Below are 25,636 nucleotides of genomic sequence, written 5' to 3'. Positions count from 1 at the left end.
AGAGTACAACTGAGCTCTGTAGGGTTTCCAAGGGCTGATTTTTTAGAAGTAGATAGCCAGGTCTTTCTTCTGAGGCACCTCTGGGTGGATTCCAACCACCAACCTTTCCATTAGTAGCTGAGCACTTAACCATTTGCACCACCCAGAAGCTAGAGATAAATTTGTAGTTCACTTTTATCAAAGATAGGCTTTGTGTTATGGATTTTTTAGCCTCTTTCTTGGCCCCATTTGACTTTTGTTCCATTTATTTCCTTTCTTCTTTTACTCCTTTAGATTTATACAAATATTGGGACATGGGTACCTCTCGGTCAGGGTTTTCAACCTTGGCCCTGTTGACATTTTGGGCCAGATAATTCTTTGTTATAAGTGGGGAATAAGGCATCCTTGTTCACGCAGTATTTTATTTGTGGAGACTGTTTTGTGCATAGTAGAATGCTTAGTAGCTTTTCAGATCTCTGCTCACCAGATGCCATTAAGACCTGCCTCCCACCCAGTTGTTATAGCAAAAATGTCTCAGGGAATTGCCAATATTCTCCTGAAGGGCAAAATCCTCCCCCGTTGAGAACTGCTACTCTAGGCGAATGATGTGGTATATCCCAAGGGCAGAGTAAAACTATGACTTAAAGTATAGCAGCTCTACTTGCTGGGTAAGTTTTACTAAAAAAAACAAATAGCAAACATATACCCACTGCTGTCGAGTCAATTCCCACTCATAGTGACCCTATCGGACAGAGTAGAACTGCCCTGTAGAGTTTCCAAGGAGCGCCTCGTGGATTCGAACAGCAAACATATACATATGTACACATATATACACACACAAACCATATTTTTACACAAATAATGCGCACCTTCTACATTTATTTGCCAACCATGCCGCCTTGTGAGGTATTTTCCTAAGTGCGCTATGCTAATTTTTTTTTTTAAAGCAACATGTTAAAAAAAAAAAATTGGCACAGTGGCGTTTATGAAAATGCATAGCTGGGAGAAGGCGTGGTTGGCACACAAATTTAGAAGGAATCAATTCCCACTCATAAAGACCCTATGTACAACAGAACAAAACACTGCCTGGTCCTGTGAAATCTTCACCATTGTTGTTATGTTTGAGCACATTGTTTCAGCCACTGTGTGAATCCATCTCGTTGAGGGTCTTCTTTTTCACTGACCCTCTACCAAGCATGATATCCTTCTCCAGGGACTGGTCCCTCTGAAAACACGTCCAAAGTCTATGAAACAAAGTCTCACTATCCTTGCTTCTAGGGAGCATTCTGGCTATACTTCTTCCAAGACAGATTTGGGCCTTATTGTCCAAATATTATGCCTATTGTCTCTTATGGCCATCAACATGTCATTCATCTTTTGGCAAGCAGTAAATGACTCACAAGCATGTGGTTTGACACTCTTATTGTTGAGAGCCGGTCAAGGCAGCCTGACTGTTACTTGAGGTAAAAAATAATAGTGTCACTTCTGCTGTGTTTATTGGTTGTGAAGTCTCAGGGCCAGCCCAGGTTTAAGGGGGTGGAAAACAAACTCCCCCTCTCGGTGGGGCAGAGTGACAAAAAGCTTGCAGTCATCTTTAATTCATCCCAGACTCCTATTGGTCTTCTGGAGGCACAATTTGGTTTTTCCGGTTTAGACGCTATGTTGAGTCACTTTGGTTGTCATTCAATCAAGTATCTGAATAGCACTTCTTTCACCGTTTTTTCCCCTGTCCCACTGAGTTCTTCTGCCCTGAGACCATTTTCTTCTTCTTTTTCTGGCTTTTCTTGATCTTAGACTTTGGGGACACCCCAAACCAAAGGCTATATTCCCTCTCCCTTACCTTTCATTTCAGATACTAGATAAACACTAGGGTGTGAAAACCAATCATCCTAGCCAGGAAGTCCTCATTGTCTCCTAATAAGGAATATGTTCATTTTTCCACAAAACCTTCCAACCTGTGGGTGTGGGTGGTATGGCTTCAATCCAGATCACTTTTAAGGGAAGAGGAGTCAAATGGCAGTTTTTCCAAATTTCGGAGACCTATGATTGTTTTAGACATCAAATAATTAAATATCAGATCACATTTCATCATTTTTGGGCTAGAAAATAACACCATCATTACCTAGGGTAAAGAAGAAAGGGTTCCTTCCAAAGGAAACTTCACAGGTGTTGGAGGGAGGAAGGACAAATGTCAGTGACTTGGGATATGTTATGAGTTGAATTGTGTCCCCTCAAAATATGCATTGGGACCCTAACCCCTATCCCTGTGGGTGTTTTTCTCCAGAGACTAGTCCCTCTTAACGACCTAATGAGGTGTCTAAAGTAAACAAGAAGTTTTGTCATTCTTGCTTCTAAGGAGCACTCTGGCTGTACTTCCTCCAAGACTGTTTTGTTTGTTCTTCTGGCAGTCCATGGTATATTCAAAAGTCTTTGCCAACACCATAATTCAAAAGCAGCAATTCTTCTTTGGTCTTCCTTTTCACCGTCCAGCTTTTATATGCACATGAGGCAACTGAAATTACCATGGCTTGGGTCTGGCAAATTTAGTCATCAAAGTGACATCTTTGCTTTATAAGATTTTAAAGAAGTCTTTTGCTACAGATTTGACCAATGCAATATGTCAAAATGTGAAAAATAGGGAGACCATCAATGAGATGGATTAAGACAGTGGCTGCAACAATGGGCTCAGACACAGCAACGATTGTGAGGATGGTGCAGGACTGTGCAAAGTTTCCTTCTCTTATACGTAGGTCTCTATGAGTCAGGGTGTGCTCGACAGCACCTAACAATTCCTGTGGACAGAGTCCCTGGCTGGTGAAAACGGTTAAATGCTTGACTTCAAGGTTTGGCCATTTTGAACATACCCAGAGGCACTTTGGAAGACAGGCCTGGGGATCTGTTTCTGAAAGGTCACAGCCTTGAAAACCCCATAGAACAGTTGTACTCTGTGCACATGGGGTTGCCATGAGTCATGTAAAGGCCACTAACAACAACATACTTGTGGATGTGATCCCATTTGGAAATAGGGTTTTCTTTGTTGCGTTAATGAGGGCATATCTGTGTAGGGTGTGTTTTAAGCATAATCACTTTTGAGATACGAAAAGAGCAGCTTAGGCATAGAGACAAACAAGCACAAATGGTGCTGGAGAGTGCTGGGGGATGGACGCCATGTGGAGATGGCCAAGAAAACAAGGAATACCAGGGCTATAGAAACTGCAGATCTTCCAGAGAGGACAGACAGACAGCCTTCCCGTAGAGCCAGAATTAGGACTTCTAACCTCCAGAACTGTGAGGAAATAGATGTCTGCTCTGTAAAGCCACTCGCTTCTGGTATTTCTGTTTCAGCAGGACTAGGAGAATGAGACAAGGTGAAGTGAAACACCTCGAAAACGCTCACATCTGTAAGAACCTCAGTTCTCCATTCATGGTCTACTCCCAACCATCTTTCCTCCTTTCTCGCTAATATCTGCACCCTGTCAGGAGCTCAGGCAGCCTGGAACCATTTGCCTCCTACCTCTGAACTTTTGTACATGCTTTTCCCCTCTTTGGACTGCTGGGCTCTATCCTTCCCAATTAAGATCCAGTTCAAATGCTAGGTCCTTCAGGAAGACTCCCCTGGTTCTAGGTCACAGTGAATTCCTTCATCCCTTGGACTTCCATGCTTGTGTCTCTCTACAGTTTCACTTAGGTCATCTTCTCATGTGTTGTGATGTAACCCAAATGTCCCCTGGCTCTGCAGTCTGTAAGTACCAAGGCAGTCAGGTTAAAGGTAATACCTAAATTTATTTTCTTGGTAGCCTCTTTTGTTCCAGGGCTGTGTTCAAGGGTGAGTCCTTACACCCCGGGGCTACTACTCTCCAGTCACCAATTTCTCTTCATCTCCCTCTCAACCTGAACTCCAAAGCCAACAACAAAATCCTTTCACACAAATCAGCCGCTGTGGACAGGCCTCAGGCCACCTCTCCAGGATCTTCAGTCACCTCCCTCTCAATTGATAAGCTTTCGCTTTGCCATCAGGCCATCCTCTCTGCAGAGAGACTCCAGAGATGCTAAACGGCTTGGGGACATAATTTTAAACTGTATGTTGGGGTAAACCCAGACAAAGCATGAGGGCGAAGGCGCCACCAGGGCTTGGGATGAGCTGCTGACACGTCCAGGCGCTGAACCTGGCTCCAAGTTTCCTGGCAGCGACAGTGTAAAGGGACACCTGTTAGCGGACGCCCTTGTTTTCTTTGTCAGGCAGAGGAGGTTTGCCAGACGCTTTCTACAAAATCCTGGATGCACCTGACACATCCCTAACGGGAAGCTCTCATTCCCTGCGAATCTGGAAGCCTGGGCACCCCTAGAGAAGGCAGACGAGGAGCTCTGCCCTTGAGGCTTCCAGGAGCGCCCCCTATGGTGTTCTGGAGAGAGACATGGGGCCCACACTCCTTCTCCCTCCTGTTTTCCGGGGCAATCGGCCCCCACCAGCGCAGTGCAGCCGGGCCTTACAACCTCGGGACGGGTGGGGCGGGGCTTCGGGTGGGTGGGGCTGGTGGGGCGGGACCTCGGGGCGGGGCCCCGGGGTAGGCGGGCCTCTAGCGCAGGTGGGTGGAGCGAGCCCTCAGGTGGGCCGGGCCGGGCTTCTACCTCTACGGGCGGGCCTTAGGCCCTCGAGTGTGGGGGCGGGCCTCTAGCGCAGTGGGCGGGCCACGGGGGGGGGGAACCTCGAGGACGGCGGGGCGGGGTCTCGAGGTGGCCCAGGCGGGGTCTCGAGGTGGGCAGGCCTCTATCTAGCTCCGCAGGCAGCCCTCAGGGCTGTGAGGTGGACGAGCTTCCAGAGCGGCGGGCGGGCCTCTAGTGCGGCGGGCGTTGGCCTCAAGGCCTCTAAAGGGCGGGGCGGGGCCTCGAGGTGGGCGGGCCTCTAGCTCGGCGGGCAGCCCTCAGCTCCTTGAGGTGGGCGGGCTTCTAGCTCGGGGGGCGGGCCTCAGGGCCTTGAGGGGGCGTGTCTCTAGCTCGGCAGGTGGGCCTCAGGGCCTCCAGTGGGCGGGGCGACCCGAGGAGGGCGTGGTTTCGGCGCGCGGCGGCGGGGGCGGGGGCGGCGGAGGGAGGGAGGAAAGGAGAGAGGGAGGGAGCGGGCCGCGGCCGCGGGCAGAGCGTGAGTCACCTGACCGCTGCCCGCGCCGCTCGCTGGGCTCGCTCGCCGCCGTCGGTCGGGCCGCGCCGCGCCTCGGCTCTGGTGAGTGGCTCCCCCGGGAGGTTCGTGCGGCGGCGCGCCGGGCCGAGGCTGCCGGGCTGAGGGGCTGCCCGCGGGCAGCTCCGGCGAGGACGCGAGGGGTGGCTCCGGCGGCTTTCTGGGCGCGGACGCTCGGCGGGGCCTGCGGGGGGCGGCTGCGGCCCCTGTTCCTGGAAGTGGCCGCGTCCGCCGGAAAGGGCGCCCGTCAGCGCCGCGGCTCCCTGCGCGTGGAGACGCTGCTGTTTACCGGCCCGCGTGTACTTTACCCGGCGGGCGAGGCGGGGCGGCGCCGGGGGCCGCGGGGTGTGGGCGCCCGCTTCTCGCCCGGGGTCCGAGCCCGGCCCTCACGTCTGCCCACCCACCTGCCCGGGGTCTGAGCCCGGCCCCTGGCCTGCCCGTCCGCCTGTCCCGGGTCCGAGTCCGGCCCGCACGCTTGCCCGCCCACCTGTCCGGGGTCCGAGCCAGGCCCCTTGCCTGCCCGTCCGCCTGTCCCGGGTCCGAGTCCGGCCCACCCACCTGTCCGGGGTCCGAGCCAGGCCCGCGCGCCTGGGCGCCTCCTGCCCCGGGTCCGAGCCCGGCCCGCCTCCTACCCCGGGTCGGAGCCCGGCCCGCCCGCCTGACTAACTCCCACCCCGGGTCCGAGCCCGGCCCGCCCGCTGTCACACATCAGCGCCCTCGCGGCCCGGCCGCCAGCTCGCATTGTCCTCTGCCCGCACCCACCACCCTTCACAGCCGCCGCTCTGCGCTCTGCTCTTCTTAGCCTGGGTGTCTGTCGCCCTATAATCATCTAAAACAGGCTGGATTCGGAGCTGGAGCCAAAGTACCACGTTGCCGCGTTGCGTTTAGTGAGGAATGGTTTTGGGACTGGAAAGCCCTTGGCTCCTTTGTTGGAGTTTTGCCCACACGTTGTAATGAAGGCTCTCAGAGTATGGGGAGAGTGGGTGTTGACTGTACAGACACCAGCTTTGTGCTCCTTGTCTCCTGTAGCACGAGTGCCACCGCCTTCTCCTTCTTACACGGCAGTTTCATGTCATTGAGTAAAATTCTACAGAGTGCTTTTATGGAGGAAGCCTTCTGCGTGAAACTTGGGCTAATTCAAGGTAGGCTGTGCTAGGAATTGTGGAAGAACGTGTGTGTGGGAAAAACAAGCCACAGTGTCCTTTTTAAAGGAACAAAGACTTGCGGTATGCTCATCTTTTTGGAGAATTATACCAGTGTTGGGACTTCTAGCCGTGGAGTATGTCATTACTAGGTCTTTACTCATTTATTTAACACTCCTTAAATCCCAGAAGGTTTGCATTTTAAGGCAGTTCAGAAAGATAAAGGGTGCAAACACCAAGTGTTAGTGGCGAACACTTGAGCGCTACACGTGGTCAAGCAGAGAAATGGGAAGAGGTCTGCTTGCTTCCTCCTGGTCTTGGACAATGGTGCAACAGCTTGGGTTAGGCTTGGAGACTTGTCACTTCTGCCTTTGGAGACCTTTGGAAGCCTAGGGAGAAAAGGCTGCTGGTGAGTCAAACTTGGAGTGGGGGTGTCCTTAGTCTAGTGATTATTGTTATTGTTGTATAATCTCTAGCTGTGTCAAGTGGTTTACCATTGTTCAGTAGGTTGGTTGGGTGACAAGGTAGGATGACTCCTTAAAAAAGTTGTGTTGCTGAGTCATTCTCCCTAGCCTGAGAGGTAATTAGGAACAGCTGGTGCAGATAAGGTCCTCACCATGCCTCCACTCTGAAAGCAAGGAGCACTCAAAAGCTGAAGAGGACCCAGTGGGGGCTGTGTGTTTTGATAACAGGTTATCTGTGGGTGAAGTACAAGCGCACTCTGAGGAGGTGGCTAAGTAGCGCTGAGCTGGTGTTTTAAACACAGAGCAGGCTGGTGACCTACTGCCTGGGAATACATTTGTGCTGGATACAGCTAGGGCTGTCAAAGAAATTTGCAGCTAGGAGTAGGAGTAACCTGCCAAACAGGATTGTCACAAAATATTTACAAGTCTTACTGTAGTTTTTTTTTTTTTCCTTGCTTTTGGGATTTCTGTTGCGTGGTCTCTACATTTCAAAAAGTGACTTAATTTGTTCTCCATAAAAATTTTCTTTATGAGAACACAGAAGGGACTTCCTCTTGGTTTTTGTGACCCATGGCTTTTCATGCCTACAGTACTAGCTCCTGGTGGCAGAGACTTGAGGGTAAGGAGAATATGGGTGGAAATCAAGGTCTCATTGGGTCAAGTCTAAAAAGGAGCCTTCTAAATGAAAGGCAGGCCATGTGTATTTGTCACCTTCTGTTGGTATTTGATACTTTTGTGGCTACATCCTCCTGTTGGTACATCTTGTAACATTACTTTTCCATGTTTTAAAAAATGAGTGCACAACTCAAGCATACTAGTTCCCATTGCAGACAACGTTTACAAATGGAAAATGAGTGTGTGTGTGGGGGGGGTGGTGGTGAGAAGGGTATAGACCTTATTGTAGTCAGAGGAAATGACTAAGTAATTCTTGTTGATGGTAGTTCATTTAAAACATTTTGTATGAGAAAAAATGATTAATGCTGTTGCTTTAAATCTGGGACTAGAGTAGATTCGAAATCATGAATTTTTTAGGCATTAACATCTACAAGGTGGGATGCATGATAGTTCGTTTGAGAAGAAAATACTAGAACTTTGGTTTTTTAAAAAATTCACTTTTATGCAGAGTAGAAAAGACATCAAGCCTCAAGGTACAGATCAGTGGTAACCCAAACCAAACTCATTGGCTGCTGAGTCAATTCTGACTCATAGCTACCCTATAAAAAAAGTAAAACTGCCCCATAGGGTTTTCAAGGAGCAGCTGGTGGATTCAAACTGCTCACCTTTTGGTTAGCAGCTGGGCTCTTAACCACTGCACTTGCGGGGCTCCAGATTCTTTTCTTGGAAGATTTAAAGACTTTGTTAACCACAGGCCAATGACATGCTTTCAACAACTGATTGCCTTTTTTTTTTTCTAACTTCTGATTTGCTCTCAAGAGTTACCATTCTTAGACGTGTTCCTGCTATTTCATTTAATGTTTGTTTTCTATGTGTTCTATTTTCTTTATATTTTAAAGGTGAGAAGCTTGAGTGTAAATTTCTTTCTACACTGTTGATGACTGTTATGGAAATACAAAAATTGCCCGTTACATTTGATATTTTGAATTTGGTTCTTGTTTAATGTATATAATGTATTATCTTAAGTGTTTAACCAGCCAGTTGCTGTCCATTTGATTCCTACTCATGGTGACCCCATGTGTGTCTGAGCAGAACTGTGCTCCATGGGGTTTTCAATGGCTGATTCTTTTGGAAGTAGATTGCCAGGTCTTTCTTCCAAGGCACGTGTGGGTGGACTCGAACCTTCAAATTTCAGTTAGCAGCCGAGTATATTAACCATAAGTGTAGTAATACATGAAAAAGGTGCAGTGGGAATGCCTGAAGATAATCTATACATTGGAGAGTAGTATGTATATAACAGATTAAAATTTTTTTTTACTTTGTAATCTTAGTCCTTGAAGTCTGAATATTTTCCCCCTAAGTTTTTTTTTTAAGTTTACACTCCTTTAAAGAGCGTTAATACAACTGTGAATTCAGCAAAACCCTTTGGATGTGGCAGTTCCCTCTCTTAGGAGAATGGGATTTATTCAGAAAAGCAACCTCTGAGGCATGTTGGGGGCGGTGGTCAGTATTTACTACTCAGTTAAACCTCATATGCCCTATATGCCTTTTGCACCCCTGTTCTCTGAGAAATGGTGCTCAGAATAACAATAGCAAAGCCCTTCAGAGTTTTACAGAATGTCAGAGGTCTCCTCTCTATCCTGTTCTCACAAGACTAATGTGTTAGGAATCACCTCTCCCTCCAGTTTTCTGACTAATGCTGTTAATGGGTAAATTCTTCTAACCCTAAAACCTACATTTCCTGAGGATTCTACTTAATGAAGGGTTTATTTTACGTGGTGGGATGGATGATTGATGAGGTAATTTTGATTTTAAAAAAGATGCCAAATAAGGTAATCTACCGATGCTGAAGGTATGGGTAATTTGAGCACTATTTGCCAGAATCCAGGCTCCTTGGAGAGAGTAAACATTTCAGGACTGCAGAGAAAAGACAGACTTCCACCACCATGGAAGCTGGGCTGCTGGCTTCCTCAGTGCTTTTAGGGAACTGAAGTCATGGGTTGGACCACTGTACAGAGAAGCAGCAAGTAAAAAAGTGAAGGACTGGAGCCAGACTGCATAAGGGCCAGTTTTGGCTCAGCTGCTTACCATGTCTGAAACCTTGAGCAAGTTACTTCACCTAGTTGTGCCTCGGTTTCTCATCTGTAAAGTGGGGATGAGAATAATAGACTCAAATCATAGAGATTGTTGTGAAGATTAGGGGTATTAATATAGGTTACCTGTAACCAAACCCGTTGCCGTCGAGTCAATTTTGACTCATAACGACCCTATAGGACAAACTAGAACTGCCCATAGGGTTTCCAAGGGGTGGCTGATGGATTCCAACTGCCAACCTTTTGGTTAGCAGCTGAGCTCTTACCCACTGTGCCTGGAATCTTTACAACAGTAGGCTGCCACATCTGTCTCCCGCAGAGCGGCTGGTGGGCTGGAACCACCAACCTTTTGGTTAGCAGCCGAGCACTTAACTGCCGCACCACCAGGGCTCCACTAATATAAGTTAATAAGTGTTAGTTGTTACTGCTATCCAAAAATCAGGGAAGTTCTTGGTTGCACAGCCACGTTTTGCAGCCTCCATGAGCCAAATCGCCCCTGTTGATTGCAACGGAGACCGAGTGGACAAGTAGCAGTACCTTTAGTAGTGTCGTCTCAGACACCCAGCTTATAAGAGCAAGGAAAAAAGGGCAAAGCCTTTTAAAGAAATCTTAACACTCTCAGCAAAGTGCACTAGAGGCAGCCGCCCCCAGTTAGTTGGAATTGGCTTTTGAAATGAAAAACACTTGTCATTCTTCGTCTAGTTTGTTCACTGCATTATAGCTGATGACGCGGTGGTCCAGCTGGATGAGTAAAAGCGGCCACTCCCTCCTTGCTCCTTGGTGTGAGCACAGAACCGGGGTTTCTTGATTCTCATTCAGGCGCTTCATCCAGTCTCTTGGGAACATTTGGAATGTAAATGAACCTGTCTGTGACTTCTTCTAAGTATCATGTTTTCTTTAGCTGATGTAGTTATGCTAATGTAGACAGTTTGCCCGTGATAAACTGTGGACATGTTTATCATACGGCTTCTAAGCATGGTCTTGCACCTGCTGGAATTTCAGATCATGTCAGACATTTGGCCATCCTTTCCCCTGGGGGGCAAGTCTTTTGATGGCGAAGATCTGTGTCCTCTATCTCTTTTACTCCCCATCATGACACACTGAATGTGCCTTTGCCATTTTTGCTCAGTTAACCGTTGGTAGCCGTGCTGGATGGTATACTATGGGTTCTTCTAGTTCTGTGACTTTGGAACTTGGGAATTTTTAACTGATCAAAGGAGAGAACATTAAGCGTTATACCTCTTAGGTTGTGTGTACGGAGTTGAAACTCTTAATGATTTAGACTTCTACTTTCTGTTTTTGTCACTGAGTTATTATTGAGGAAGCAGCCAGATTTAAAATAATTTTATTTCACCTTTTGAGATAGAAAACTTATCTGGGGACTTATCTTTGCCTGTGACTGACAGAGAATTGAATTGAACAAGTATAATTTGGGATGTCCAAATGTTAAACCTCTTCTACAACGGGTACTTTTTCTTTTGTGTCATTACTTATCTAGAACAGAGCCTTTATTTTATTTAGGATCAGGGACAGTTTAGAAAATATTAAATAGGATAATAAAAAAGGCTCCAAAGCAAACATGAGTGACCAGGAATAGGAGTTGCCAGGGTCTTGGTTGTTAATGACTTGTCTATGAGCACCGTGGGTATGCAGTCATGGTACCTGGCTACTAAGGATTTGTTTCTCAGTACTGGCACATTTTTGAAAAGATTATCTTAATGAAGCTGAAACTGTGCAAATCTTGTCCTTTACAGAGTAAATTTAAATCATTTTCTTAATGCCTTGTTGTCGTTAGATATTATCAAGTCAGTTCTGACTCAGGGTGACCCTGTGCACAACAGAAGGAAACCCTGCCTGGTCCTGCGCCATCCTTACAATTGTTGCTGTGTTTGAGCCCAGTGTTGCAGCCAGTATGTCAGTCCATCTTAGCGAGGGTCTTCCTCTTTTTTGCTGACCCTCTATCTTACCAAGCATGATGTCCTTCTTCAGGGACTGGTCCCTCGTGATCACATGTCCAGAGTAACTGGGACGAAGTCTCACCATCTTCACTTCCAAGGAGCATTCTGGCTGTATGTTTTCCAAGATAGACTTGTTCATTCTTCTGAGGTCCATGATATATTCAGTATTCTTTGCCAGCACCATAATCCAAAGGCATCAGTTCTTCAGTCTTCCTTATTCATCGTCTAGCTTTTGCATGCGTGCCTTAGGAAACCCATTATTCAAAAGAATATTTTTAGTGACAAGGTAATTATTCCCAGTTTTTATCTGGTAAATAGATTTTCATTTTTTTTGTTTGTCATTTCTTAGATTGAATCGGCCATAACGGTCAGGTGCGCTCCACTCCTCTGTTAAAGTGGAATTGCGCTAAAAGTGCTCTATAGCGGGGTCATTTTTTTCAGTTTCTGTGAAGCTGGCATGAGCACTGTCCCACCTCCAGGGCTACTGTAGATGGAGTGGTAGAGTGAGGGAAAAACGTGTTGAGTTCACGTCTCTTCCTTCCCTGACACCCCCACCTTCCCCACCTTCTTACTGTCTCGTCTGCCTCCAGGGCTCCCGGGGAGGTGGTTTGGTCTCAGGACATAAACTCTTTAAGGCCCTGCTGAGTGAGGAGCTTTCTGCAGGTGATTTCCCCCCTCCTCCCTACCTCACCGATATCTTTGTATCCTTAATTCCCTTCTGCTCTGAAGTGCACCAGTGTCTTTAGAAGTCAGCTAAATCAGTGGAGTTACTCATCCATCAGAGAGTTTGTCATACAATGTGTGGCTGTGAAAGATTTATTAGTATGTAATTTATTAGGCTGTCATTTCAGAGCACGTGGTTTTTTGGTAAGACCAGTAATTTTATCTGTGTGTTTTGCACTTAAATATTATTTTAAAAAATGTAAAGTAGTTATCAAATCTTGGCAGAGGACGGTCTTCATTTCCCAAACACTTAGTGTCTTTGTTTATCTGAGCAGTATTCCCAGCATGGCTAGAGATTCTCCCTTAGCTAGGATTCATTACATACTCACATTAGAAGAAGTACTGGGGTCGGCGGGGTGGGGGGGAGCCATTGGCTATTTAATAAGTTTTCCCCCACTTTGAAATAGAAAAGCCTTTTGCCCAGCTGAATAGGGTCCTTTGCCTACATGCCTTCAGTCCCAGCTGTTATCCAGAGAAATGCAAGGAAATGCCAGTTGGGGATGAGTGTGTAGCTACTATGTAACTTTTCTACTTAAATGCATCTTTGTGGTAAAGGACTGTCAACAAGTCTGGATCAAATTCTAGGGTAAGTTTCTTTAGTTTTTTTTTTTTTTAATGTGTCTTGGCTCTGAGGGCATGCCTGTTTTCATTGGGCTAGCTCGTCTCTTCCAGACCCTAGGTGGGCTGGGACACCTTTTCCTGTTTGGAGCAGGTTGGCAGCTATACTGACCAGTGGCAGAGCAGCTCCCATACTAGTGTGCTACCCTGCCGTCACCTCCCGGGTGTCAGTGTGGACACTTTCTTCTCTCTTCTATTGAGTTAACTTTGTGCAGCTCTTTATTCCCCCGAGAACAAAAAATAATTGTGTTTTTAAGTTTCAAGGCCCTTTTTGTTTCTTATCTCCCTGTGTGTCTCAGTTATCTAGTGCTGCTATAACAGAAATAACTACAACTGGATGACTTCAACAAACAGAAGTTTATTGTGTCATAGTCTACATAGTCTAGTAGGCTAGAAGTCCAAATTCAGGGCATCAGCTCCAGGGGAAGGCTTTCTCTCTGTCATCCCTGGAGGAAGGTCCTTGTCATCAATCTTTCCCTGGACCAGGAGCTTCTCCATGCAGGAACCCTGGGTCCAAAGGACACGCTGTGTTCACAGCAGTGCTTTCTTGGTGGTATGAGTTCCCCATGTCTCTCTGCTCACTTCTCTCTTTTATGTCTCAAAAGACAGGCTTAAGACACCATTTAATCTTATAGATTGAGTCCTGTCTCATTAACATCTTAGAGATAGGGTTTACAACACATAGGAAAATCACCTCAGATGACACAATGGTGGACAATCACACAATACTGGAAATCATGGACTATCCAAGTTGACAGATATTTTGGGGGGACACAATTCAGTCCATAACATCATGCATGCTACCCCTGTCGTGAACACACACACATGCACACACACAAAAATTCAACACTTAGTGGGTTTAGATAGTATGGTTTGTGGCAGGCTTGTATATTAGGTGTTGTTGCATTTCATTTGTGAAACAAATATTTATGCCTTTAAAATACCAGGGACTTTTCTAGGTATTGACAATACAGAACTTTCCAGAAGTTATAATCTAATAGACATGAAAACTATGACCAGTGCATGTGTTAATTGCTATAATAAAAAAAACAGTTGTAATCTACTTGATTCCGACTCACAGCGACCCCACACGTGGCAGAGTAGGACTGTGATGGCAACATATAAAATGTTCCTTGGGACCCAAGAATACGAGAAGGCTAAATTTGGGGGAAGTTAGGGATTAAGAATGTCAATGATGAATACATACATTAGTGGAGGAAATAGCTTGTTATATTGACAGCTGTTTTGAGATGCTTAGCTGTGAGGAGGAGTAGACTAGAAGTGAGAGATTTCACTCAAGAGGGTTTGAGCCAGAGAGACTGTGTGTGTCTGTGTGTATGCGTGTGTTTAAATGTGTGTGTAAAGGATCTGGTTGGTGAGGAGAGGTTGAAGATGCAGGCGGTTTCCTGGTTTTGTCCTTGCTAGTTCTTTCTCTGGCTGCAAGATGGCTGCCACAAGCTCTAGTGTCCCGGGTAGATATTACTGAGTTTCTGGAAGAAGGAAGATATTTTTTTTCTGGGTTGTCCATCAGTGAGAAAAATCTTTCCCAAAAGCTTCATAATAGATGCTGTCCCATTTTGTTCTCTCTTTTCATGTCCAGCATTGCATGCAAACCCAAGACTAAACCAGCCAATATCAAGGGAAATTGGACTACCATAATTAGCTTAAGGAGCCCTGGTGGCACAGTGGTTAAGAACTCGGCTGCTAACCAAAAATCGGCAGTTGGAATCCACCAGCTGCTCCTTGGAAACCCTATTGGGCAGTTCTGCTCTGTCCTGCAGGGTCGCTGTGAGTCAGAATCAACTCAGTGGCAACAGGTTTGGTTTTATTTTCAACTGGCTTAAATTGATTGTGATTCCCCTTGGGATGTTGCTTCCCCAGAAACACATGGCCTCGGGTAGGGGGTCGGCATGTGAACACAAGGTGTGGTTAGAATATAAGGAGGGATGGATGATTGTTGGCAGGCAGTCTACAGTGTCATCCTTGTCTGCTGCTCGTACCACCACTGTGACACATGTACATACACAGAAATGCACGTTAAAGTAGAAAAAAGAAATGAGATTGTTTTTAGATTTGGAATTTAAGGAGACTTTTAAAAAAAATTTATGCCATAATTTCTACAGTGATAGTGTTACTTTTAAAATCGATGTTTTATTTAAAAAAAAAAAAAAATAGAAAATTCCATTTTCTACCAAGAAATAATTTATGGAAGACATATCTTTCAATACTTTCAACAGCTCTGATGTTCTCTGTCATTCTTTTAATACTTTCAGGGAAGGAGAACGTGTAATTATATCCTGTAATTTCTTCACCACCGCCACCACCAGCTGCCCTTGACTTGATTCTGACTCGTGGTGACCCCCTGTGTTTCAGAGTAGAACTGCCCTCCATAGAGTGTTTATGATTGCCACCCTTTGGAAGCACATCACCAAGCGCTTCTTCTGAGGTCTCTCTCTGGGTGGGTTCTCACAACCAGCCTTTTAGTTAGTAGCCAAGTGCTTAGCTGTTTACGCCATCTAGGGACCCCTTTGTAACTGCTAATTGTGTCTATACCAAGAAGATGAGCTCTTAATCTGAAAAGCATACCCTGCCTGTGATCTCTGTGGCTGCCACTGAGTGTTAGCCTGGGTCAAATAGAACGGTCAGTGGATTACCTGGACAGGCCAGGATTCTATGGAACATAAACTCTGGAATCAGGGATACAAGCAGGAACATCGCTGTGTATACCCATCATTCCCACCCTAGGAGGGAAAGCTGTCCTGGGGGTTAGCCATATTCACCATTCTTCTTAGACTTCAAGAATAATGCCACCTTAGGTTTATGCCCTGTTCTGTAGCACCCCTAAATACTTTGGCTTCTTCTTGTAGCACCCCTGAACCATTCTAAGCACTCTTGTGTGTTGAGAGTACTTTCATGTGTTTCATTCTTGCTCCTTCCATTAATATCAGGGTTTGGTGTTTGTGTGTTATGTGAAAAGCAAGAAAATAATTTAAATACATAAACACAGTGGTGTAAATTCACAAAACAGAAATTAATTGCTAGTAGCTTTTTCTATTTGAGAATAACTTAATGGACTGTGGTGAGTGGTCAGAGTAGGCTTCTGAAATGTTATTGATTTGGAGGGGGATAGAATTTAGAAAGGCTTATAATGCTGCTGAACAAATTCCAGTCTCAGATAAAATGAAACAGTATTTATTTACCCAGTTGTTCCTCAGTAATATTTGAATTGAGGTATTTCAGCCTATTTCCACAGGCGCAAATCATTAATTATTTGACTAACTCTTATACACTATTGAAAGGTGGTGCCCTGGTGGCATAGTGGTTAAGCATTCAGCTGTAACCAAAAGGTCCGCAGTTCTAATCCACCACCTTGCTCCTTGGAAACCCTATGGGGAAGTTCTTCTCTGTCCGATAGGGTGGCTATGAGTTGAATTGACTCGATGGCAATGGGTTTGGTTTTATTGAAAAGTAGCTCTTGAGGGCTCAGTTGGAAAGCTTGGGAATGTCCATTTTAGACATGATTATTTTGGCTCCCAAGTTAACCATAAACCACAAAAATGAATTTAAAAATTTTAGTTTAGGTAGGTATATTGAGATATGGTAGCACTGTGATAGCTCTCAGGATTAGTGGATTTAGTTATTTTTAAATAAAGCATTTAAACTTCGTATCTCTACTTGAAGTAAAAAGTTGCAAGTCTGATTCCTGTGTTAATCTAATTGCTCTGCTTTGTAACTGCTGCCTTATTAAAATTGTTTAACACTCCTTTTACTATTGATCCTTTATTTTTGACCCCAAAGTTTTTTTTGTTGTTGTTAATGAGCTGGAGCAAGATGGGGTTTAAGGAATGATTGGGAATTTGAGGGGCAACTTTGTTTTTGTGGTTGCTCTGTCTTGTTTTTCAATTGCCGATCATTCTGACCTCGAACTGGTTTTAGGACTTCGACCTCCTCCAGTAACCAAAAACAAAGACAAGACAAAACAAATTTGGGTCAGGGTTATAATTTGTATAGTTTGAAAATAAAATAGCATAGGAAGAGTCTTTATATTTCATTTTGAATTTAAGAAAGAGGCACTTAACACTTCCGTAATATAAGTGGTGTTTAGTGAAATATCTCCTAGCATTCTGGAATTTTCCATACGCAGCTGTGTCTAATGATAGACTTTGATTTAATTTCAGTATCATTTAGTGTCAGGTTCCTTTTAATGATACATAAAATTGGTTATAGAATCCAAAAATGTTAAGCAGAAATTAACCAAATATTGGGATGTCAGGAAACTTTTGCTGTGACTTAAATGCCTGTCTTTATTCTGTTTCTGTAACATTGTTCATTCTCATCACACCTGGAGGACACCCAAGGCACTTTACTCTTAGCTCACCTGTACTGCTCCGTGTTGAACCCTCTACAGCCAGGACGTGCCACTTAGGTCAGGCAGCGTTCATTGAAATGTCATGTTTTGACCTGGGGGCAGAACTTTTTGACCCTGGGGAAGTTACTGAGTCTCTCAGGCCCGAGGTTTCCTCATATATAATGTAAGTATAAGATAAGATGAGATGACCGTGCTCTTTGAATTAGAAATTCTTTAGCTCTGTGAAATTAGCAGTTACCTTGGGCAGACTTGCAACTTTTAGTATTTCCTTTTTTCCTTGTTGAGATCCTTCTTAGGCTTACTGAAGTTTTATTGTAAATGGCCCAGAAATCTCTGTGTTTTGTCACATAATTCTTAGATTTGTAGAGCCTTCTAAAATGCTGTTTTCTTTTGGTCACTTGCATAGTCACGGCAATAATAATGCTGTTAATGGTCCTGTGCCAAGTGCTGTGCAGTGACGTGTGCATTGCATCATTGAACCCTTATGGCCAGTCAGTGTTGAGGCCGTTTTGTTGATGAGGAACTAAGCCTGGAGAAGGTAGGTAACTTGCAAAAGATTATACCACAGTTAAAGCAGAGCCTGAATTTTATCCTGGTGCTCCTGTTCTTTCAAATACTATTCTCCTGGTAGTATTAAAGCAACCTAGAACTTGATTTCATAGTTCTGTGTATTTGTTTAGCACTTTACACATTTCAGAGGGCTTTTATGTGAGATAAGTAGGGCCAAACCCAAAACCAAACCCACTACCGCCAAGTTGTTTCCGACTCATAGCGACCCTGTAGGACAGAATAGAACTGCCCCACAGGGTTTCCAAGGCTGTAAGTCTTTATGGAAGCGGTCTTCCACATCTTTTTCCTGTGGAGCAGCTGGCGGGTTCAAACCACTGGCCTTTCAGTTCAAAGCCAGGCGCTTAACTATTGCGCCACCATGGCTCCTTTTAAGTAAGGCGGGAGGTACTTCAGTTTCACAGAGGCTGATCTTCTGACTTGATGGTCTCCCCCCACCTCACCCCTTTCCACAACAAACCACCTTTTCATTTTAGATTGCTTTAAAATTTAATTTATTCCATAGTGATTACTTCAAAGATATCAGTGGACCTACTGTGCTTTAGACTTGCTCCAGAATTTTCCATGTCGTGACAAACCACTGTTCGGTGATGACAGAGGGAAATATAAAGGAGGAAAAAGTAATTGGCATTCCTTGGGAGATTTCAACACAATGGAAATTAATACAAACTTCATTTTTAACCAAGGCAAATTTTTTTGGTGGATGTTGTTTATTTTAATATTTTCTGATTATAAAGAAATATATATTTACTGTTAAGAATTTGAAAATGCAGTAACTTAACAAAGAAAATGTTAATATTTTGATATGTAACCTAATTGGGGAGTGGGGAGAACCAAGATTTCTAGACATGTTGAGTTTGGAATGCCTGTTAGAGGTATAAGTAATTGCGCTTGAATACACGGGTATGAAGTTCAAGGGAGAAGGCAGGTCTAGACCACACATAAATATGGGAGTATACGACAGTCGTAAGTGATCATGTTCCAGCTGTGGGCACAGATGCGTTCGCCTAGGGGTTTGTGCGGACAGAGAAGTGCAGCAATCTGAGGACTGAGCTCTGGATACTCAAACGTTTATTGGTTTGGAAGAGGAGGGGGAGCCAGCAAGGGAAATTGACAAGTGAGCTAGGTGGGGAATCAGATGATTGTGGTATCCTGGAAGCCAAGTGAAGAAAGGATTCCAGGGAGGGAATGATCAACCTGTTGAATGCTGCTGAGAGACTGCTTAAGAGGATTGACAATTAGCTGTTGGGTAACTCCAGGCTAGTGGTATTGTAATTGGGTGGCGACAGGCCTTGTCTAACTTCAGGAGAGGAATGAGAATCACCATCATCAGCCCAAAGCTGATTCCCATGAGGTGGAGGACACACATGCCTCACTCTCCAGCCTTTTTACCAATTCTGAGGCCAGTTGTCCCTCCCATGGCACTCTCTACTTTTCTGGTGGTTTAGAATTCATTGCAATGGCCACACAGAACTCACAGACCATGTTCACGATTATGACATTTATTAGGGAAGTAACAGTTAAAATTCAGGATCAGGATCAACTTGGAACTAACAGGAACAACTCAGGAGACAGGATACAGTTCGTCAGTCAGGGTGGCTTCCAACCAAAACAGCCCTCAGCACCTACAGCCTCTGGGCCCTTTGCTTGGGCTTACTGCCCTTTTTGGGCAAGTGATATAGCACTGTAGCTCTACTGATAAGTGCCTGGAGGTACCTCACTCCGCCAGGAAGCCTCCTGCCAAAGGAACTCAGCTCTCGCTCTGTGGGTTGGCAAGTCTACTGCAGCTGCCTCGCCCTGGGCTGGGAGGCCCACCGCAACCATCTCGTGCCAGTCTTCTGGTTCTTGCCGCTTGTGCTACCTTGCATCAGGCTGTCTCCAGTGTTACAGCTTTCTCTGTCTCCTGGGTCTAGGGGGTTCTCAGTTCAGGTACCCTGGATCCAAAGGACGTGTGCCACTCCCAGCTTTTCTTCTTAAAGGTAGTGAGGTCCCCCTCAGCCTCTGTGGGATTGGCTCTTTAAAGGCTAGTAGGATGGCCATAGCCACTTAATTTGCATGGTAATTGACCAATCCCTGCAGCAGTTTTACATACCTTATTTGCATAGTAGTCTAACCAATGCATTTGCAAGATCGTGGCCTAGCAAATCATTTTAGCGGAACTACAGACCCAGGGCAAGAATGGCCATATGTAAAGAGAAACCCCTTGCCCTGCAGACATCCTCACCAAGTGGTTTACGTGGAGTGGAGGGGAAAGGCCTGATTTTAGTGGACTCAAATGCGATTGGGAAGAGAGGAGAATGGAGACTGTGAGTCCTAAGTGTTCTTGGGGAGACCCTGGGGGAGAGTCAAGGAATTTTAAGAAAGAGCCATTACAGTATGTTTTGTATATGAGAATGTGTATTCATTTTTCCCTCATTTTTTTTCTTGGTGTGACTTTGCAGAAGCTTGTCAATTTTATTGGTCTTCCCCCAAAATCAGCTCTTGGCTGAATTCATGAGTTCTACTAACAGCAAAGGCAGAGTTTTCTTATGTGAGTGATTTTCCTGTAGACAGTCGGTAGATTTCATCAGATTCTGAAAGGCAGAGAGTCAGTGCTTTGGTCTGGAAGTTCAACAGCTCTTTCTCTAGAGGCTTCCCTTAAAATTTTAAAGAACCGAAAAAAAAAAAAATTTTTTTTTTCTTTTATTCAAGTTGGTATCTCTGTCAGTATAAAATATTAAATAGTATGTATAACATTCTTCCCAATCAAGAGGAAATCTTATTTTTATATCCTCCCTACCTCCTAGTTTTGTCAGAATAACCTGAAATGTTAGTTCAAGATGATTTTCTCTTTTATCAAATGTCTTTCTATTTGAAGACTCTTAAAAAAGCTGCGTTAAGACTCACGTACTGAGTTACCAAACATTTAGGCTTTACTTTCTTCGTTTAGTATTTAAACATTTTTTAAGTTTGTGTTTTTAATCAAAGTAATACAGTTCTTGGTTAAAAAAAAAGCACAGAGAATTTTATACTGAAAAACAGCCTCATCTGACGTACCCTACCTCAGCCCTTGTTCTGCCTCATAGGTAGACACACTTGTTTACTCTTTTTGTGGTTATATCTGTCTCTAAATAAGCTGTTTCTACATCAGTTTGTCAATCTAAGACTTTATCTACTGACTTCCTGTTATGATGTATGGTGATTTTGTTTGCTTACACCATACACTATCTGCATTTATTATCACATTATTCTGTTTCTACTACTGGTCATGACTGCAACTCCAGACATTTTTTGCATGTGTGTGTATCATTAATCTAAGACAGTATCTCTTGACTTTGCATGTTATAAATCATAAACACTCTTCTTCCTTTCAGTTCTCTCTGATTCTATCTCCCACCCAACCTGTTGGTTTTACTTTTATTTTGTTAAGGTTAATAATATTTACGTTCTGCTTTATAACTGTAATTAAGTCTCCCATTGTTTGTCTATTCTCAAAGTGGAAACCAATTAACAGCGTGTTTGTAATTGTAACTGTCAGTATCAGGCACTGTGAAGCTAAATAGTATGCTATTAACTGTACAGTTCTTTCTCTACAGTTCGTATCACCTTTGCCACTCAAAAAACATTTCTGGCATCACATTCAAATCATGTTGTTGGGTGCCCGTGAGTTGATTGGGTCTCATAGTGACCCCACATACAGAGTAGACCTGTTGCAGAGGTTTTTCTAGTGGAGCACGTAGCCAGGCTTTTTCCTACAGAGCTGCTGGTGGGTTTGAACTACCAACCTTTTGGTTAGCAGCCGAGCACTTAACCATTGCGCCACCAGAGCTAACAATGGCTAACAGTTAATGAATACTCACTGTGTGTTGGGCAGTGTCCTAAGAACATTACACGTTATTTCATTTGATCTTCCCAACAACCATATGGAGTATTATTGTGGCGCCTACTTTTACTCCTACCCCCCCCCCCAAAAAAAAGAAGTTGTCATAGGTAGAGATAAAAAGTTCATCCGGCAGGAGATTCAGTTCAGACTGTGTGCTAATTTGTGCTGCCTACCCCCCTTTTTTTTTTTTTTTTTTTTTTACCTCTAGTGATGTCTAGAGCAGCTACCTGTAATGAGGTTCTGGAGCCCTGGCGACTCAGTGGTTAAAGGTCTTGGCTGCTAACCAAATGGTCAGGTTGGAATCCCCCAGCCACTCTGCAGAACGATGTGGCCTGTGGCCGGTGGCCGTCTGCTTCCATAAAGACTACAGCTCTGGAAACCCTATGGGGCAGTTCTACTCTGTCCTATAGGGTTGCTGTGAGTTGGAATTGACTTGATGACAGTGATTGTGTGCGTGCGTGCGTGCGTGCGTGCGTGCGTGCGTGTGTGTTGGAGCTGGAGCGTTTTAAGTTTTTAGGTATACACCCCTGCTAACAATTCTGTCCTTGCCCTCGTTAGCACCTGATAGTGGAATCTTAGGATGCCTAGGGCGTTAGTGCTTAGCAGTAGTGTAGGCATGGAATTACCCTTGGAGGAGGCTGAATGAGTTTGCGAATTTCACTCTTTTTGGGAATTTTCACTCTTTGCTTTTGTTTCTTCTCTAAGCTTGTGTGGGAGCCCTGAGCTAACTGGGGTAGTAACTACCACGCTCCCCTCTCTGCCCATCAGTCATTTGTGTATCTTCTTCTGTGAAATGTCTATTCAATGCTTCTGCCCATTTTTTGTTTTTATTGTTCTTGACTTGTAAGAGCCAGTAGGATTTTGATTAGGAGCACATTAAATCTATAAATCAGTGTTGGGAGAACTGACATCTAACAAATCAACTGTTCTTACCCATCAACAGGGCATGTCTCTCCATTTGTTTAGGTCTTCTTTCATTTCTCTCAGCATTATTCTGATATATTTAGTAAAAGCCTTGCACATCTTCTGTTAAATATATTCATAAGTATTTTATATTTTTTTGAGTTACTGCAGATGGACTTTTAAAGTTTCATTTTCTGACCAATAAGCAAATGTAAAGATGCTCAACATTATTAGTTATCAAGGAAATGCAAATTAAGGCCACAATTAGATACCACAATATATTAATTAAAATTGCTAAAATTAAAAAAATTGACAATACCAAGGGTCGGTGAGAATATGGAGCAACTGGAATTGTGATTCTTTGCTGGTAATGATGTAAAATTATATAACTTCTTTGGAAAACTGTTTAGCATTTTCTAAAAATTTAACCATATACTTACCCTAACGCTCCGCTCACCCACCCCTAGATATTTGTATACATAAAAGCAGGGCGAAAATACATGTCCATGCCTGTGTCACGGGGGCTTCATTACAATAGCTGGTTGCACTGCCTTGGAAAACTGGAAAAAAATGCAAGTGCCCCTTCTTCTTACAGTAGTCCGACAGCTGAATGGATAAACAAATTGTGGTACATCCGTAAAATGGAATACTATGCAGCGATAAAAAGGAACAGGCGCCTGTTACTGTAACATGGGTGAATCTTGAAACCGTGAAACCAGGAAGAAAAGTACATACTGTATGATTCCATTTGTGTAAAAATCATGGAAAATGCCCACCAATCTCTTGTGACAAGAAGCTGTCATTGGTCACCTGGTGCCAGGAGTACCAAGGGGGTGGACTTCAAAGAGGCATGTGGAGTTTTGAGGAATGACAGAAATTACTAAATCTTGACTGTCGTGGTGGTGGTTTTTACATGCATACACAGGTGTGAAAACTTACAGGATTGTGCATTAAGTAGATACAGTTGATTATATGCAAACCATACTTCAGAGTTGATTAAAAAAATAACATAGTGACTGACAAATGTATGATACAAAACATGTATTAAATCAATAAGCTTTGTTGGTTTGGAACAATTCTAGTGGCTAGTTTATATTTTCATAACTAGTCGTATTCATTGAGGTCTAACGATCTGTAATAATCAAGTAGCTGCCAAATAAGCAAATAAAATGCCTAATTGTTTCTTTAATTCTTCGCAGTGGGAAGGTATAATGGTGAAATGCCCTTATTTTTGTTTTAGTTCTGGAGCGTGGATTTCTATGTTCCTTCTCTTTTTTCTTTCTGATTCTCTTCCAAGCTGTCCTAAACTTATTTCCGGAATTATCAGCTTTGGTTTGTTCCTTTGGAGGTAAAAAAAAAAAAACCTTTTGTTGGTGAGCCATTGAAGACCTTGCCCTGACGGTGAGTGACAGGGTCCTAGAGTGGTGTTAGGCACAAGCAGTAAGGAAGACAAGGTAGAAATTCTAAATGGCCCCTAGAAAGAGGAATAAGGCCTGTTCTAAGGAATTTGACCAGGGCTGCAGTTCCAGGAAAGCCCTGGTGGCACAGTGGTTCAGAGCTCGGCTGCTCATCAAAAGGTCAGCAGTTCAAATCCACCATCTGCTCTTTGGAAACCCTATGGGGCAGTTCTCCTCTGTCCTACCAGGTTGCTATGAGTCGGAGTCGACTCGATGGCAATGGCTGTGGTTTTTGGTTTGGCAGATCCAGGGTGCTGCTTTCATGTTGAGGCCAAGACGATCGCCCAAATCCGCCTATTTCTCATGTCTGCAGGTCACTGTTGCCTATCCACAAAGACACAAACTTCTGACTAGCAGAATTATTTTGGAGTAATTGTTCACATTCATTGAATATTGTGGTTAAATGAGAACTGATCGGAAAGTAGTTTTTGTTTGAAGACTTACTGCACACAAATACCTTTCTGAATGCCCACCTTCCTACGCAAATGGAGTGCTATCTTCTTACCTCTTTCATGCAGAAGCATCATTTTCATTCTCAAAATCTCAAGTTTTGTTCTTCTTGAATTCAGGGACTGTCTTTTAATTTTATTGTGATTTAGGTGAAAGTTCACACAGCAGATTAGTTTCTCATTAAACAGTTGATACTCAAATTGTTTTATGACTTTGGTTGCCAACTCTGCAATGTGTCAACACTTTTGCCTTCTCCACCCCAGGATCCCTGTTTCCGCTGGTCCAGTTTTTCTGTCCCTTCCTGCCTTCTTGTCTTTGGTTTTGGGCTGGGATGCCCATTAATCTTGTATACATGATTGAACTATGAAGCACGTCCCTCACGTTTGTTACTGTTGGCCCTTTAGACCTGTCCGCTCTTTGGCTGAAGGGTAAACCTCAGGAGTGACTCCAGTACTGAGTTAAAAGAGTAGCCAGGGGCCATACCCTTGGGGTTTCTCCAGTCTCTGTCAGTCCGCAAGCCTGGTCTTTTTTTTTGTTGTTGTTGTTGTTGTGAATTTGAATTTTGTTCTACAGTTTTCTCCCACTCTGTCAGGACCCTGTATTGTGATACCTTCAGGGACTGTCTTTTATCTGTGTCTTCATGGCACTTAGTCACTATGGGGCAGTTCTCCTCTATCTTATAGGGTTACCATGAGTTGGAATCAACTCTACGGCAGTGGGTTTGGTTTTTGTTTAGTTCACTGTGTGGCATGTTGCGCTATTAAAGAAGGGGCAAGGTAGGCAAATTCTACCTTCAGTGCTAACTTTATGGTAAAGATCACCATGAGTCCAGTTCTCACCTGGAAATGGATCTAGTCTTCACCTTCCTGCGTCTCCATTATCCTCGTCGCCAGCCACTCTAAGCAGCACTCTTCCTCTTCCCTGACAACCCGGGCCCAGGTCATCTCATCCCTGGCCACTCCGAACCAGGTCAAAACACACAAGTTAGAAGTACTCTGTCCTTATGATAAACTGCCTGAGCAGCCCTTCTCTGAATTATCCACTCCGAGCTAAGTCAGAGTTCACAAGTTAGAAGGACTCTGTCCTTCTGCCTGACAAATAGGCAGACGCCAGCCCCTGCTGTCTCATTGCCCCTCATGGGTTCGTTAATTTTCTACAACAGCTCACAGAATTCATGGAGAGTATAACCACATTTACAGTTTCTCATTATTATAACCAGAAAGGATGCACATGAAGATGAGGGTCAGGACACATGGGGCTTCC

The 25,636-nt window shown here is 44.3% G+C and overlaps 1 protein-coding gene across 8 annotated transcripts in view; it reads left to right on the top strand.

The window, feature by feature from the left end:
- Positions 1 to 5,090: 5,090 nt before the first annotated feature.
- Positions 5,091 to 25,636, top strand: part of BACH1 (BTB domain and CNC homolog 1) — a 131,388-nt gene continuing 110,842 nt past the window's right edge. For 7 of the 8 annotated variants that reach the window (XM_049857745.1, XM_049857742.1, XM_049857746.1 and 4 more), the window contains exon 1: positions 5,091 to 5,197. The gene's annotated coding sequence lies outside the window, so the exon portion shown is untranslated. Of the gene's footprint in view, positions 5,198 to 6,181; positions 6,295 to 25,636 lie in introns of all 8 variants that reach the window. The other variant, XM_049857739.1, reaches the window with a different exon arrangement.

This window comes from Elephas maximus, chromosome 18 (assembly GCF_024166365.1).
Source record: "Elephas maximus indicus isolate mEleMax1 chromosome 18, mEleMax1 primary haplotype, whole genome shotgun sequence".
NCBI classification, from domain to species: Eukaryota; Metazoa; Chordata; class Mammalia; order Proboscidea; family Elephantidae; genus Elephas; species Elephas maximus.
The sequence above is the reverse complement of the archived record's forward strand: the minus strand, read 5'-3'. Positions and strand labels throughout refer to the sequence as shown.